Genomic DNA, 15615 nt, shown 5'->3' on the forward strand with positions numbered 1-15615 from the left:
GTCTAGATAAACGACATCATCTAGATAAGGTCTAGATAAACGACATCATCTAGATAAGGTCTAGATAACAACATCATCTAGATAAGGTCTAGATAAACGACATCATCTAGATAAGGTCTAGATAACGACATCATCTAGATAAGGTCTAGATAAACGACATCATCTAGATAAGGTCTAGATAAACGACATCATCTAGATAAGGTCTCTCTCCATCTCCTGGCTTAACTTTTTTCTGTGCTGCCTTTATCTTAGGCAGCCTCTCTTTCATCATGGTGACCCTGGCTGCTGTAGGCTGACAATCCTCCCAGGTACAAGAGGGAAAAGAGAAAGATCCTCTTGGCCAACAATGTCAATATAAATCTTTTTTGGTTCTGATTGGGTTACATGCCCATTGCTGAACCAGCCACTGGGGGGAGGGCGAGCATGTAGGGAATGGAACAGTACTCTGATTGGCTTAGCCATGTTCCACCCAAACCAGAGGGTCATGGCATCTGGGATATGGGGACCAGTGGGCTGAACTTGCAGGTATGACCAAATACCAATGATGATAGTAATAATGATAATAACAATAATAATGGCAGCCAGCATTTACATAGTGCTTACTCTGGTCTCAGTGGCAAGAAAGAGTGAGGATGTCTGGGAATTAGCCTACATATATACCCGTTAAGGTGTCTTTGGAAACTCTTACATTGGGTGGGAGTTTGGGTTGAAAAATCTGTGGTGTTCAACCCTGGCTGTGTGTTAGAATCACCTTTTAAAGAATAACTATGGGCCCCACCTCAGACCAATTGAATAAGAATCTCTGGGGGTGGGACCCTCATGTTAGGGTTAAGAAAACCTCTCCAGGTGTTTCTACTGCACCTAGCCTCCAGGACTAAGAACCCCTTGGGTAGCTCAGTGTGTCTTGGGTGAGGCATCTGTAGGTCTAACAACCAGCCAGGTGTTTCCTATGCTTATTATTGCTTGAGGGCCCCTGAATAAGGTCCTGCTTTCCATCACAGCTTGGCACCCTGGGATCAACAGATAAGGCTGCTCCTGGCCAGAGGTGTAAGGCCTGGGTGCATCCGCGGGCCACCTGAGGGCTGAGAGGATGAATATCTCAGGCACTCTGTCACCATTCTGCAGTGCGAACTTGATCCAAGTTCTCTTTTATGAGTCTGTGAATCTTTAAAATTGCCCTACCCCCTGTAGAAGGACCCAGTTTCATTACCTGATAGGCTCATTTTCCTGTGAAATTAACGGTGTCTTCCTTGGAAGGTTTTAAATTAGATCTTGCCTCTGGTGTTGACTTGAGAATTAGTTCTCCTCTCCTAGGTGCGGACCTCCTTTAACAGAATGGAGCTTCTTTAACAGAATCGCTACCTGGGGGAGAAAAAGTTATTCTGTCCTTATTTACCCAATGACATTACCAGTGACAATTGTACACTTAATTTTCCTGATTGTAATATTCAAGAAAGTTTTATGGGAGCTGGTTATATTCCAAAGATTCCTTGATAGGTGTGTGATTGGGAATAAAATATTATTTTCTTATAGCAACAGTGTTATTAAAATCAAGGGGGGGCTTCCCTGGTGGCACAGTGGTTAATGCAGGGGACATGGGTTCAAGCCCTGGTCTGGGAAGATGCCACATGCCACAGAGCAACTAAGCCCGTGCGCCACAACTACTGAGCCCACGCGCCTAGATCCCGTGCTCCACAACAAGAGAAGCCACTGCAATGAGAAGCCCGTGCACTGCAAGGAAGAGCAGCCCTGGTTCGCTGCAATCAGAGAAAGCCCGCTCGCAGCAATGAAGACCAAATGCAGCCAAAAATAAATAAATAAATAAATAAATAATAAAATTGAAAGAAAAAAGAAAAGAAAACCAAGGTGGTTTTTCAAGCTAGCCCACAAAGATCTATGCAAGTCCTATGAATAACTGTAGAAAGTGCTGGAATGGAACAATAGGAATAACTTTTCATTTATAAAAGTTATCTAACATTTTTGATAGAAAAAAAGTACTGATTCAGAGTTAATAGAATGTGTCATAAGAAAACTATTTACATCTCCCTCTTAATACGTATGTTTTGGGCATATAGTACAATACGTTTATCTTTTTTGTTTTTCCATGTTCTGTCTTCCGTGTCCATTTTATTTCATGAGGCAGAATAATAGTACAGAAAACGAGTGGAGTGTGACAAACATATTTATCAGTGGCCGTCCCGATAATGACCGTCTTTCATGATCGACACGCATAAGGGAGCCCGCCATCCACAGCCCTACTGTTCACCCTCAGCTGAGCCCGAGGTGGTGATCCCACGCAGGCCGTTTCCGCCCACTCCTGGCCGTGCTAACCCAGCAGCCCTATGTGCCGTGTGGTAGAAACGTTAATTACGGGGGCTCTGCTTCTCAAGGAGAGCCACGAGGACGTTGGGGATGAGCCTGTGAAGGGTGGAGGATACCTCTGGGACAAAGGCACAGAGCTGAGGGAGGGGCCTGGGGCTGCCCCTCACGCCCCCACCCCGCTGTCTCCCTGGGGAGCGCAGCCCAGCTGGGCCACCTAGTTCAGGGCCTGTCTGGCCAGGGGTCCTAATCATAACACGCCATCTTTTCTAGCATCCCTGCTGTCGGGGCCGGAAGGGCTGCAATATCCGGATGCTTTCATTTCCGGATGGGAAGCTGAGGCCAGCGAAGGCTGTGGCTTCCATGCCCAGGGTCCCACAGCCAATCAGAGACGGTGCTGGCCTTGAACTCACATATTCTGACCACCGGTGCAGGGCCCTTTCTACTCTGCTCTGACACCTCTCTCCTCTTTCCTGTATGTTTCTCAAATTCTGGTTAAAGACAGCAGCTGTTCTATCATTCCAAGCACACATATGAAGCACACTGGAGAGCCCCAGGGGGTCAGGGCACCCCTCTTTCTGTCCTTTTCTGGGCCTTGGGTGCCCCTTGAGAGCTCCCATTACTCTTCAGGGAATTTATTTGCTTACATGTCTTCTTCTAGTAGAATGTAAGCTCCTTGAGGGGAGGGACTGTGTCCCATTGGTTTCCTTATTGCCCATGACAAGCTTGGGGTCCCACCCAGAGAAGGCACTTGATAAGTGTTTGATGAATGAACGTGTGAGCGTCACAGCATGATGTTCAGTAAGTCCCCTACATACGAACGAGTTCCTTTCTTAGAGCACGTTTGTAAGTCCAATTTGTTCATAAGTCCAACAGAGTTAGCCTAGGTACCCAACTAACACAATCGGCTGTATAGTACTGTACTGTAATGGGTTTATAATCCTTTTTCACACAATAATACATTAAAAAACAAACAAACAAAAAATAAAGAATTTTTTTTTTTTTTTTTTTGCGGTACGCGGGCATCTCACTGCTGTGGCCTCTCCTGTTGCGGAGCACAGGCTCCGGACGCGCAGGCCCAGCGGCCACGGCTCACGGGCCCAGCTGCTCCGTGGCATGCGGGATCCTCCCGGACTGGGGCACGAACCCGTGTCCCCTGCATCGGCAGGTGGACTCTCAACCACCGCGCCACCAGGGAAGCCCAAGAAAACGTTTTTAGTCTTACAGTCCAGTACCTTGAAAAGCACGGTAGAACAGCACAACAGCTGGCACACAGGGGCTGGCATCGAGTGAACAGGCAAGAAGAGCTACTGACCGGAGGAGGGAGAGGAGGTGGGAGATGGTAGAGCTGAAGGATCGTCAGCAACAGGAGATGGTGGGCCAGCTGCACAGCCACCTGTGGAGGATGCATGCACGTGACAACGTACACCAGACACATGAACTAACATGTAATTGGACATGCGAACGCATGTTCGCGTCTTCGAAAGTTTGCAACTTGAAGGTTTGTACGTAGGGGACTTACTGTATTTTCATTCCAGATAGAATTCCAAACTGTTCCTCTGCGCCACCTGCCCCCTCTCAGCTAGAACCACTCCCCAGTCTGAGCTCTAGTGCGTGGTATATGGTGAGCTCAGCTGTGACTATTTTATCCCAGGATTTAAAGGCTTTGCTGCTCACCATGTCCTTTACTCGAGGCTCATCCAGTCCCCCAGCAGCCCAGGGAGAGAAGGATACAACTATTCCCTTGACCCTTTCCAGATGGGGCGACTGAGATTGGGTTCTCATCTAGGCCAAGGTCATGCAGGAGGTAAGTGTTGGGACCAACCTTGAAGACAGGTCCGGGTGCTAAATCCCATCCTCTTTTGGCTGCAAGTGAGCCTCCATGGATGGTAGAAAAGTAGCTCCTGGTCAGGGGTGAGTTGTGGATTGCGTGTTCCTCCGTGTGCTTATGGGGTTCCGTGAGGTTCCGTTTAGCCACCACTGCTTTGGGAATTTCTTCTTTAAGTGATGATTGTACAGCCGTTCTCTCTGCCAGGATTAAGAAGAACGAGATCCAAGTTGTAGCTCCAGTCCTGGCTTTCTTTTTTTTTTTTTTAAATACCTGGCTTTGACCCTTGCAAGCTGCATCAACTTGGGCAAGCCGCGTCTCCTCTCTGAGCCTCGATACCCTCACCTGTGATGTGAGCTCATCAGAACTCATGGCCCCGCTGTCCATGAGGAAGGCAGGGCCCCACCAGCCAGCGCCCATGTCCCTGGGCTGGCCTGGTCAAGAAACAAAGCGCTGATCCCAGGCTCCTCTGATCCTTTGGCTGGTGAGGAGTTTTCCTGTCTTGGGCAATTCTGAAGATTCCTGAAGAATGTGGGTTCTGTGCCTGCAGTGGCTCCCGGACAAGGCCACTTCTCAGGCTGAGGGAGTTCAGAAGCTCAGGGAGCAGCTGGAGACGAGCAGGCACACAGCTGTGCTGAGGACCCGGAAGGAGGCCCGGGGGAAGGAGCATTGGCAGCGCCGTCTCCCTGGCCCGGCTCCTCCCTGACGTCCCCGCATCCCACCTCCTCCCATCACAGCCCTTCCCGAGGAGCCCAGGCAGCAGCATCTTGCTATTGCCTTGCCCCAGCTCCTCGGCCTCAGGCTGGAGATGACCCCCACCCCCAGAGGTAGCAATTTCCCAACGGGTCACAAGGGCTCACTTGGACAACTGTGCAAGGAAGAGAAGAAGAATTACAAGGGCTGTAACCGGTAAACCCTAACAACCGCCTGGGGGAGACCCTGCCAAACGCCTACGGGTCCCTTCCCATTTTATCCTCACGACAACCCGGGAAGGGTTACTGCCACCCCATTTTACAGATGACCAGACTGAGGCTCAGAGAGGTTAGCAGTCCCACAGCCGGTAAGCGGCCGCATGGGCATCTGAACCCAGGCAAGCAGGCAGGCTCACGGGCAGGGTCTTAGTCTCCGCGATCGCGCACTGAGGAGAGGCTCATTCCCCTGGAATCGGACCTACTACTAGACTGGAAGTGGCAATTTGGAGGATGCGGTCCAGTGGCTGCACGTACCCAGCTGGGGCAGGGGAAATGACCTCCTCTGTGCTTACATATCCTTGGGACCCAGCACTGCAAACTGGGCTCCCGGCCACCGTTCGTAAGTGGTTCATGGGGTAAGAGCTGGAGGCAGAAATCAAGAAAAGAATGAAAAGCACTTTCTCCTTTTCTGAAAGGTGGAGTTCAGCTCTGCTGGGTTGTGCCTTTGTGACATTTATCACAAATGTCATCTGGATAAATTGGGAGTTTGGCATTGACATATACACACTACTGTATATAAAATAGATAACTAATAAAGACCTGCTGGATAGCACAGGGAACTCTACTCAAGACTCTGTACTGCCCTATATGGGAAAAGAGTCTAAAAAAGGGTTGATATATGTATATGTATAACTGATTCACTTTGCTGTACACCTGAAGCTAACACAACATTATAAACCAACTATACTCCAATAAAAAATGAAAAATAAATTAAAAAATTTGAAAACTTAGGGAAAAAAAAAATCTCTGGTACCTGTTCCCTCCATGTTGTCAGCTCCGTGAGGGCAGCAGCCAGGGTACTTTCGGTCGCTTGATGAATGGCCAGTGCCCATCACAGTACCTGGCATGTGGGAAGTGACTGATAACTGTTGGCCAGTCCCTCAGAGTGAGGAGGGTGCCACTTCAACATGAAGCATAAAGAATACAGCATGGTGTGTGCGTTTTCTCAGGCTGGGGGCTGAGATATTAGCCTGGAGCTCTTGGTCCTGCCCCAGGCTCCGTCGGATGTCCCCGTGTTTCACGCCTGGGGTGTTTGTGTCCTCAGCCTTGTGCTGTGAGGGCTGGTGGCCTCTGTCGGGTGGCCTCTGTCCTGGGCAACAGCTTCCCACAGAGACACCTGCTCATGGGGGTGTCGTGGCCAGAACCCCCAGGCTCCATGTGATGCCATTTCTCAAACTCTGCCCTGCCTGGAAAGAAGTGCGCCCGTGCCCTGGGATCGGGGGCAGAGCTGGAAATACATCTTGGCAAGCACGGACTTGCTGTACAATACTGTGGTTTACCTCAAACAAATTCGTGCAACTTTTACGTTCTTCTCAATAAAACACATTTGAATGCATAAAAAATCAGATGTATTGATGGATGGGTAAAGGCATAAGAGACAGATAGATATGTGATAGAGAAAGTTTAGTAAAATGTAAATGGTACAGTCTGGGTGGTGAATATACCTATGCTTGCCGTAAAATTCTTTCACTATGTCTGTTTTAAAATGTTAACAATAATGATGATCTGAATGGCAATGCTTAACTGTATTTCTGTGGTTCAACAGCTTTTCAGGCTCTTCTTCCAAGGATAACATTGGCATATACTTCAGGGATATTTGGATGAAATGCATAAAACTGTGTGTGACATTTGCAGTTTTTATACTAATAATTCAGTTATATTATTCACTGACTTCTACTCAGGGTGAGTTGTAACATGGCATGCTAATGCCTCAGATATGGCCGTTCAACAGAAGGAAACAAACAATGTATTATAGCACATGTGTGGCATTGTTAGAAATAATTATATAACTTTAAAATAATCACATTGAAAAATTTACTGATTATCACTACATATAAAAGAATACATAATTAATAGCACCATATTAAATAAACACAAACCCCTATATGTATAAAATAAAAAAGTCCTCACATTTGCTTTAATATATACAGTACAACCTAACCTTTCTGTGCCTCAGTCTCTTCATCTGTAAAATAGTGATACTAAGAATACTTGCTCGTGGGATTGCTGTGAGGACTGAATGAACTTTATTGTATTTAAAGAACTTAGAATAGTGCCTGGCACCTAGTAAGCACTATGTAAGATGAGCTATTATTATTATCATTATTAATTTCTGTTACCTATGAAATAGATGTCATTTATCAGTTAGAGGTGCGTGGTCCCCATCCCAGCTTTCATCACAATTTTAAGAGTCACATACACACTTTGGAAAGGAAGTGCTGTGTTTCTGTAAATCATTGTTACTTTGGTGTATTAGTTATCTACTGCTGTGTAACAAATTTCCCCCAAACTTGATAGTTCTGGGAAAAAAAACATTCATTATCCCACAGCTTCTAAGGGTCAGGATTCAGGCGTGGCTTAATTGGGGGTCCCTGGCTCAGGGTCACTCACAGGCTTCACTGAAGGTACCAGCAGGAGCTGCCTCAGCTCAAGACTCCACAAGGCAGGAGCTGCCTCCAGCCTCATCCCCTGGCAGGATCAGGTCCTTGCAGGCTGTTGGTCTGAGAGTGCCCTCAGTTCCTTGCCACATGGGGCTCTCTGTATCTCAGCTTACAACTTGGCAGGTGGCTTCATCAATGAGAGCAACAGAGAGATGGAGAGTGAGTGAGTTCAGTCTTTTATAAACTAATCTCAGGAGTGACACCCATCCTTTTTGCTGGTTCGTATTCTTAGAAGCAAGTCATGCTCCAGGGAAGGGAGTTTGACTAGAGCATGAACACCAGGATGTGGAAACATTGGAGCTGCTTTAGGTGCCGCCTGCCGTCCCTGGGGCACCAATTTGAGATCAGGTGCTTTAGAAAGAACACGGGTTTGGAGTCAGGCAGAAACAGCTTGATGCCAGCTTTTCCTCTTTACCTGCGACGTGAAACTTGCACATTTCTCAGCCTCACTGAGCCTTGTCTGTAAAATGGAGGTCGTTTCGCCTGCCCCACTGGGGCCGAGCTGAGGATCAAGTGTGATCCGCCTTGATAGGCTGCCTTGACCTGTGTATTAGTTTCCAAGGGCTGCTGTAACAAATGACCAAATGTAGTGGCTTAAACAACCCAAATGCATTATTTTATAGTTCTGTAGGTCAGAAGTCTGACACGGGCCTCACTGGGCTAAAAATTAAGGTGTTGGCAGGACCACGTTCTTTCTGGAGGCTCCAGAAGGACCACATTCTTTCTGGAGGCCCCGGAAGAGAATCCAATTCCTTGCCTTTTCTGGCTTCTAGAGGTGCCTGCATTCCTTGGCATGTGGCCCCTCCCTCCATCTTCAAAGCCAGAAATGGTGGTTGAGGCTTTTTTACACATCACCTCACTCTGACCCTCTTCCCTAGTCACACCTCTCTCCGCTCTCCTCTTCTGCTTCCCTTGTCCTCTTTTAAGGCCCCATGGGATTACAGTGGGCCCACCCACACCATACTAAAATAGGATAATCTCCCTATTTTAAGGTCACCTGATTAGCAATCAATTCCATCAGCAACTGTGATTCCCCTTTGCCACGTAAGGAAACATAGTCACATGTTCTGGGGATTAGGAGGTAGATGTTTGCGGGGCCATAAGTCCACAGGCTGCCCCATTGTCCCTGTGGTGTCCTGGCACCCAGAGGGAGGGGCCCTCCTTGGCACGCCCAGAGGCCAGGACGAAGGTGCATTTTTTCTGCAGGAACGTGAGGAGGAGGCAGGTGCTGGACAAGGTGAAGTTTATGGCCATTCCTCAGGTGCCCCAGCTGTGTGTCTGACTCCCTCTGGGCTGCCCCCATGGTCCTGTGGGGCTGTTTTTATAGCTGCTCCCCAGCTGCCTCACCACAGGTGTCCTGCTCCTGGAGGCCACCCACCTGGGCCCTCTCAGGGGAAGGGAAACCGCTGGCACCTCGTGATGGAGTTGCATTAGCAGAGGAAGGCCTCCTGGTTGGTATCAGCCCCATATCGCAGCTCGACTCCCGCTGGGGGGTCGCCTGGGTGGGAGGGAATCTGGGTGGGTCAACAGGTTCCAAATTAGTCCTGAGGCCGGCTTCCAAGTTTTGCTTGTCCCACTGAAGATGTGTTTCTTGCCTTCCGTGGGGAAACAAGGGCCACCCTTTTTGGGCTGCAGGGAGGGGACAGGGATCCCTGTGAAGCTGGTTTGTTGGGCCTGGATTGCTGTGCCGTCTGTGCTGCTTTGCTCTTCCTGGGTTGGGCTGGGCTGGGGTAGTGAGGGACGTATCATCTCACCATCTAGTGGAGAGGTGTGGGACGGCAAGCTGTAACTGCCCAAGAACCGTCTACACTGGAGTTATTACCCTAGGGCAGTGGTCCCAAGCTGTGCCACAGAATCATGCAAAGAGGTTTTGAAAAATACATCTGCTTGAGCCCCACTCCACACCTCCTTCATGAGAAAACCTGCAGTTTAACTTTAGAATGTAGATCCCCAAGCCCTACTTTTAAATTCTAATTTACTAAGTTTGGGATAAGACCTGGGAATCTGAATTCTTACCATGACTTCTCCAGTGACTCTCAAGGGCAGCTTGACTTGAACACCACTGATTTTAGCAGCCCATAAGATAAATGGCCAACTGTGGGATGTGGACTTTTTTTTAAAAAAGCTGATGCTCTATTTGGTCATACTGCTAGAAACATAACATCCAGGTTAAGGCAGGATGTAATATAGTGATTAAAAGTATCTGGGTTCAAGAGTCCTACTTTTGCTACTGCTGGTTTTGTGACCTTGGGCCAAGGTCTTATCTGTCGGGGTTGTTGGGAGAGCTTGAGACAATAAATAACGTGTAGAGCACTTGACACAGGGGCCTGGCCCTCAGCAAATGGGCCCTGTATTAAGAGTCTACTGTTCAGATCCATTGGGAGCTCCGTGTTTGATTTCAGTGACATATTTATGAAGGGGATGTCCAGAAGAGGAGGAGATGGAAGGGAGAGGAGAGGAGACCACGAAGAAGAACCAAGGAGAAGGCTTGAGGGTCTGTAACTGGGAGTCAGAGGTGCAACATGTGTGTGCTGCTTAAGAAACACCAGGTTGCCGTCATGCAAGGGCTTCAGATGCCGAGTGAGAACTCTGTGCTCTGGAACACGAGTGGCTCCCAGTGCCACGCCTGTACCCCTCATGGAGTGTGGCCTGATCATGGGGGATACATAGACAAGCATTTGCTGCAGTAGCTCTTCACATAGTTATGGGCACACTCTTCACATATAGGTACGTATACTTTGTACATACTTGTACACGTGTGTATATGGATGTTGATGTGTTAGAAAAAATAAAGTCAGCATCACGGGGCTGTGGTTTCACAGAAGTAAGTAGCAATGTAGGGCCTGAGCCAAATTTAAAATACATGTATATGAAATGTTATGGACTGAAGGGTTATACCCCCCAAATTCGTATGTTGAAGCCTGATCCCCAATGCTTTGGTATTTGGCAGTGGGGCCTTTGGGAGGTGATTAGGTCACAAGGGTGGAGCCCTCATGAATGGGATTAGTGCCCTTATTTTAAAAAGACCCCAGAGAGCTCCCTGGTCCTCTCCACCTCTTGAGGACACAATGAGAAGACAGCTGTCTGCCACCTGGAAGAGGGCTCTGGTGAGAGCCCTCAACCCTACCAGCACCCTGATCCCACACTTCCAGCCTCCAGAACTGTGAGAAATACATTTCTGTTGTTTAGAAGCCCCCAGTCTAGGGTACTAGGTTATAGCAGCCCGAATGGACTAAGACGTGAAATCAGTAATGGAGAGCTGGTTTGTGGGTGTGGCAGACACAGTCAGGGTAGTCTTGGGGAACCCAGCCTCAGAGGAACTTTCTGCTTGGGTTTGGAGATGGACCTCGGTGATGTTGCAGGTTGCTTTCCCATGAACGTAGACTGCACCACACGACTCCACACACCTGAGGGGCTGCCTCTGTGAAAGGGGTGCCATCTTTAGCAAGTCAGCCAGATGTTACTGACGACCTTGACGCTGGAGTTCGCGGGTTAAGTGGCCGCAAAACAACAGCCACGGGTAGTTCCTGAGAATGAAGGTGCCGACGAACTTGGCTGCTTGGCTCCCTGCGCACCTAACAGGCATCTCCCACAGGTTTCTCCCCTTCCTGGATTGTTTGTTTTCCTCACAGCCCCTGCTTTCATGTTCTGTTTCTTTTTTGTCCACTATTTGAGGCCAGAGGGTCTACAGCTCTCCCTCAGACAGTGCCATCTGCCTGGAGTGCCAGGCTCCAGGTGTTCTTGGGCTCAGTGTTCCTGGGGTGACACTGGCTCTGCCCTTGTGGCTCTGGACTGACCTGTGTTGTGAGCTAGAGCTAAGTGGTCCCAGAGAAGACCCTTCTGAACAGAGCGGCATTGAAACCCATCAGGAAATGGAAAGTGGGGCGACATTCCTCGGGGTGTCCAGACAGCGGGTGGCAGTGAGGAGACACAGGGTGGCATCTTTCCCACAAATGCAGTTTGGCCTCTAACTTTGCAATGTCACAAGTTCAAAGGAGGGCATCTCTAGCTAGGAAGCCCAAAAAAAAAAGAATTTGAGATTATTTCATCTTTCCATGTTATTCTATGTGATGCAGATAGAGTGCTTGAAATTCAGGGGTAGGTTGTGTGCGTGCGTGCATGTGAGCATGTGTACATATGTATGTGGGATGTAGGGGGTAGGAGAAGGGACAGGAATCGCTTTGGGGTCAAGCCTAGTGGACGGTGAGTAGCTTAACTGGTCTCTTTTAGGGTCAAGAGACTGAAACCCAATTCCAGTCGACTTAAGCAGGGAGTGGGGGGCCTGTGCGGGAGTGTCGTGGACTGAAGTGTGTCCCCCAAATTCGTATGTTGAAGTCTTATCCCCCAGTACCTCAAAAGGTGACTGTATTTGGAGATGGGGGTCTTTAAAGGGGTGATTAAGCTAACATGTGGTCATTAGGGTGGACCCTATTCCAATATGACTGGTTCCCTTATAAGAACAGGAGATTAGGACACAGACACACACAGAGGGAAAACCATGGGAGGACACAGGGAGAAGACGGCCATCTACAAGCCAAAGAGAGAGGCCTCAGGGGAAACCAACCCTGCCAACGCTTTGGTCTTGGATTTCTAGACTCTAGAACTGTGAGAAATTAAATTTCTGGTTTTTAAAAAGCCACATTGTTATGCTGACCCTAGCAAACTAATACAGGGAAGGAATGGGAGAGGTGGGAGGGGTTAGGGTATCACTTAACCAACCCGCAGGAAGCAAGGGTGGACCTGGCTGAAGGGACAGCTGGATCCAGGGAATATGGCAATCCGCCCTGCTCCCTCCCCCCTCTTATATGGGGATCTGGTTTGGCCTCATTCTCTCAGGCTTCTCCTTGTGGGAGGGACATGGCAGCCTGTGACTCTGGGGAACATCTCATAGCTCAAGATCTGAAAGGAAAGCAAGAGCTAACCTTTCACTCACGACGTGAAACCGTCTAGGTAGAGGTTCTGACTTTCCTACTCAGATCTCAGGGCCAACTCCTGGGGCCACCGGCAGGGTTGGGATTGTTCCAGCCAGGATCACGTGCTGTGTGACCCGAAGTCGGGGGTGGGGGCGATGCGGATGGTGGATGCCACAGGGCAACAGGGCACCGTGATCAGCAGGGCCCCAACCCCAGGAATTACCCGAGATGGTCATGGAACAATCCCCCAAGGCCAGCAGAAGAGGGGAAAGTGTGCTCGGCAGAGACACTGAGGCCCAGACAGGGAAAGGAAGCGGCCCAGGCCACACAGCCTGTGTCTGTGGCTGAGCCGGGGGTGGGGTGGGGGGGTGCGGGACAGCCGGCCCCTGCTAGGTCTCCAACTCCTAGCGTGTTTGGAAGAGGAATGTGGGCTGGCACGTCAGCTGCTGCCAGGCTGCATCACTAATTTGCTTATTTCCTATTTTGTTTGTTTTTTAATAAGATGGGGAGGATAGAGATGTGGTGTGAGATTAGCTATTATAAGTACTCACTCAACCAGACCATTCTGACCCCTAAATTATTACCCTGTTTGAAGTCAAGAGCTCACGGGCTGCCTTTGCCCTTTAAACCCGTAATTTACAGAGCAATTTTCTGCCAGGTGGAGGGAGTGTTCCAGTAATGCCGCACTTAACAATGGGAAGTCTCTTCAGCCCTGGGAACATCTGGCTTCAGGAACTTTTTACTGTAAACAGCTGGGTGTGGCCAGCCAGCCTCAGGCCAGTGGGTACCAGCCCAGACTCCGTAGAGAGCCAGTCAGCAGGGCTAAGATCCCAGCTCCCATGCCCTAGCTCCACCCACAAGGACTCTGGGAATCTACGTAACAGCTCCGTGCCTCAGTTTCCCCACCTGTCGGATGAGAAGAACCATGCCAATCCAGAGCAAAACCACGTACAGCTGTGATTCTCAACTGCAGATGGTTTTGCCTCCCCGGGGGACATTTGGCAAAGTCTGGAGAAATGTGGGGCTGTCACGACGGGAGGTGGGATGCTCTTGGCTTCTAGTGAGTCGAGACGAGGGATGCTGCTAAACATCCTGCGATGCTCAGGACAGCCCTCCTCCTCCCCGCAAAGCACCTCCAGGATGTTGGCAGTGCGGAGGTTGAGAAACCCTGCCGTAAAGGACGGGGCAAGCGTCCGGTCAATGTTGGCTCTTACTAGATCTGACCACTGAATTCTCAGTCCTGTTTCTGGTGCTTCTGTAAGCTGTCAGGCACCTGAACTCAAGTTTCTTTTCCTCTCTGAATATCAGGGGGCTCATCTTCCCTGGGGTCCCGCTGCCCTGCCCCACTGTTAGGGAGAGGAAGCATCTCAGGAAAGAAGAACCACGCCCCTCTCCGCCCCCTGGGCCACATTAAAGGATTCCACGCCACATAGTCCCCTGAGAGTCACAGGGCACTCCATTCTCTCTCCAGATGTGAGACTCACTGGGCTGATCCCACCCCTGGTGGGCTTGTGACCTTACCCCACTGAGCCAGTGAGATTCCACGCTGAGACTTTGCTAGAACTCCCGGGTGAGAGCCTCTCTCTTGTGCAGGGGTAGCTAAGCCGGGAGGTTGTGTGTCTCGTGGTAATTTTGCCAACTGCTGGGATCAACCTATCTGGGAATAAACCTGATGTAGAGAGAAGCAACGTCAAGGGACAAAGAAAGATGAAGATCCTGAAAATATCATTTACCACTCTGGATCCAAAGCTAGTTGTCCTACACTATTCTTTCCAGAAGCCAATAAGTTCCTTTTTGTTTTTAAACCAGTGTTTTGAGTCGGGGTTTGTCACCTGTCACTGGCTAATACAGAAATCCCACCTGTCCTAGAAATTTTTTTCCCAGTTGTATTTTTCTAGGGCCTTGCCTTTTCTCCCCCCAACTTCGCCAAATCATAAGCTTCTTGAGGGCAGGGCTTGTATAGAAAACTAAATTATTTCAGGGTACTATGTAGCAACAGAACTTTCTGCCATGATGGGAATGCTCTGTATCTGTGTTCTCCCATCCGGCAGCCACCAGCCACAGGCAGCTATGGAGTGCTTGAAATGTGCTGGTGCAGCTGAGAAATGGAATTTTAAATTTTATTTAATTTTAATTAATTATTATAGTAATTTAAATTGCCACACATGGCTTGGCTGCCAGATCAAACAGCATAGCTGTGTAGCATCTTGTACTGGTGGTGGTGCTCTGTCGATTTTTATTTATTGATTGATTGATCTGTTCATTTGCTTAATGAACAGGGAGAGAGTGTGGGACGCTGTATTGGTGGATATAGTACGTGGGCAGTCACAGCCCCACGGGTCCCACACGGATAACTGTAACGCAAAGTGGAGAACACAGAATGTTTCGGAGGAGGCCCAGATCAGATCCTCTGGAAGCTCAGGGAGGGAGTTCAGAGAGTAGCTGAAGGTGAGAGCAGACAATGTTCTCAGGGGGAGTAATCAAATACGAGATCAATGAATCGGTGCAAAAAAAAGGCCTTTTTTCAGTCCCACTTACTGTGCTCCTCCCACAGGACCTTTGCATGTGCTGACCCGCTGTCTACAATCCTCTTCCTTTTCTTCTTCACCTGCTGAACTCCCTTCTGCCCAGGCCTCACCTCCTCTTGACTACATGAAATCCCCATAAGATAAGCTCTCTGACGACCAGCTACCTCTGCTCTCAGGACTGGGCACAGTTACAATTTCACACTGCCCAGGAGTATTTGATTCACTTCTCTCTCCCCTGCTGGATGGGAAGCGCTGTGCGGGCAGAGGCTGGGCAGAATTTCATTCACGTCATATCCTCAGCATTTAGCTCAGCGTCTGCCTGCCTGGAATGTTCTTCCCCCAGATCTTTGCAGGGGAAAGTATGTCTCAGCTCAAAAGTCCTCTAGGACAGCTCCCCCCGCCCCCCCCACCCGCTTCATCACGTATACCACTCATCACTTCTGAAATCAGTCACCCCAGTCATGGATGAGTTTCTTGTCTTCCTTTGCTAGGTTATATGAGTTCTATTCCTGTATCCCCAGCATCAAGAACAGGCCCTGGTACCCAAGAGGATTTACTAAATACAGTATGTGTGGTCAGCCTGCCGAAACTGGTCATGCCCAGGCCTGTCTCATA

This window comes from Delphinapterus leucas, chromosome 1 (genome assembly GCF_059928025.1).
Source record: "Delphinapterus leucas isolate spDelLeu-1000000601 "Yukka" chromosome 1, BTC_Dleu_Yukka2, whole genome shotgun sequence".
Lineage (NCBI taxonomy): Eukaryota > Metazoa > Chordata > Mammalia > Artiodactyla > Monodontidae > Delphinapterus > Delphinapterus leucas.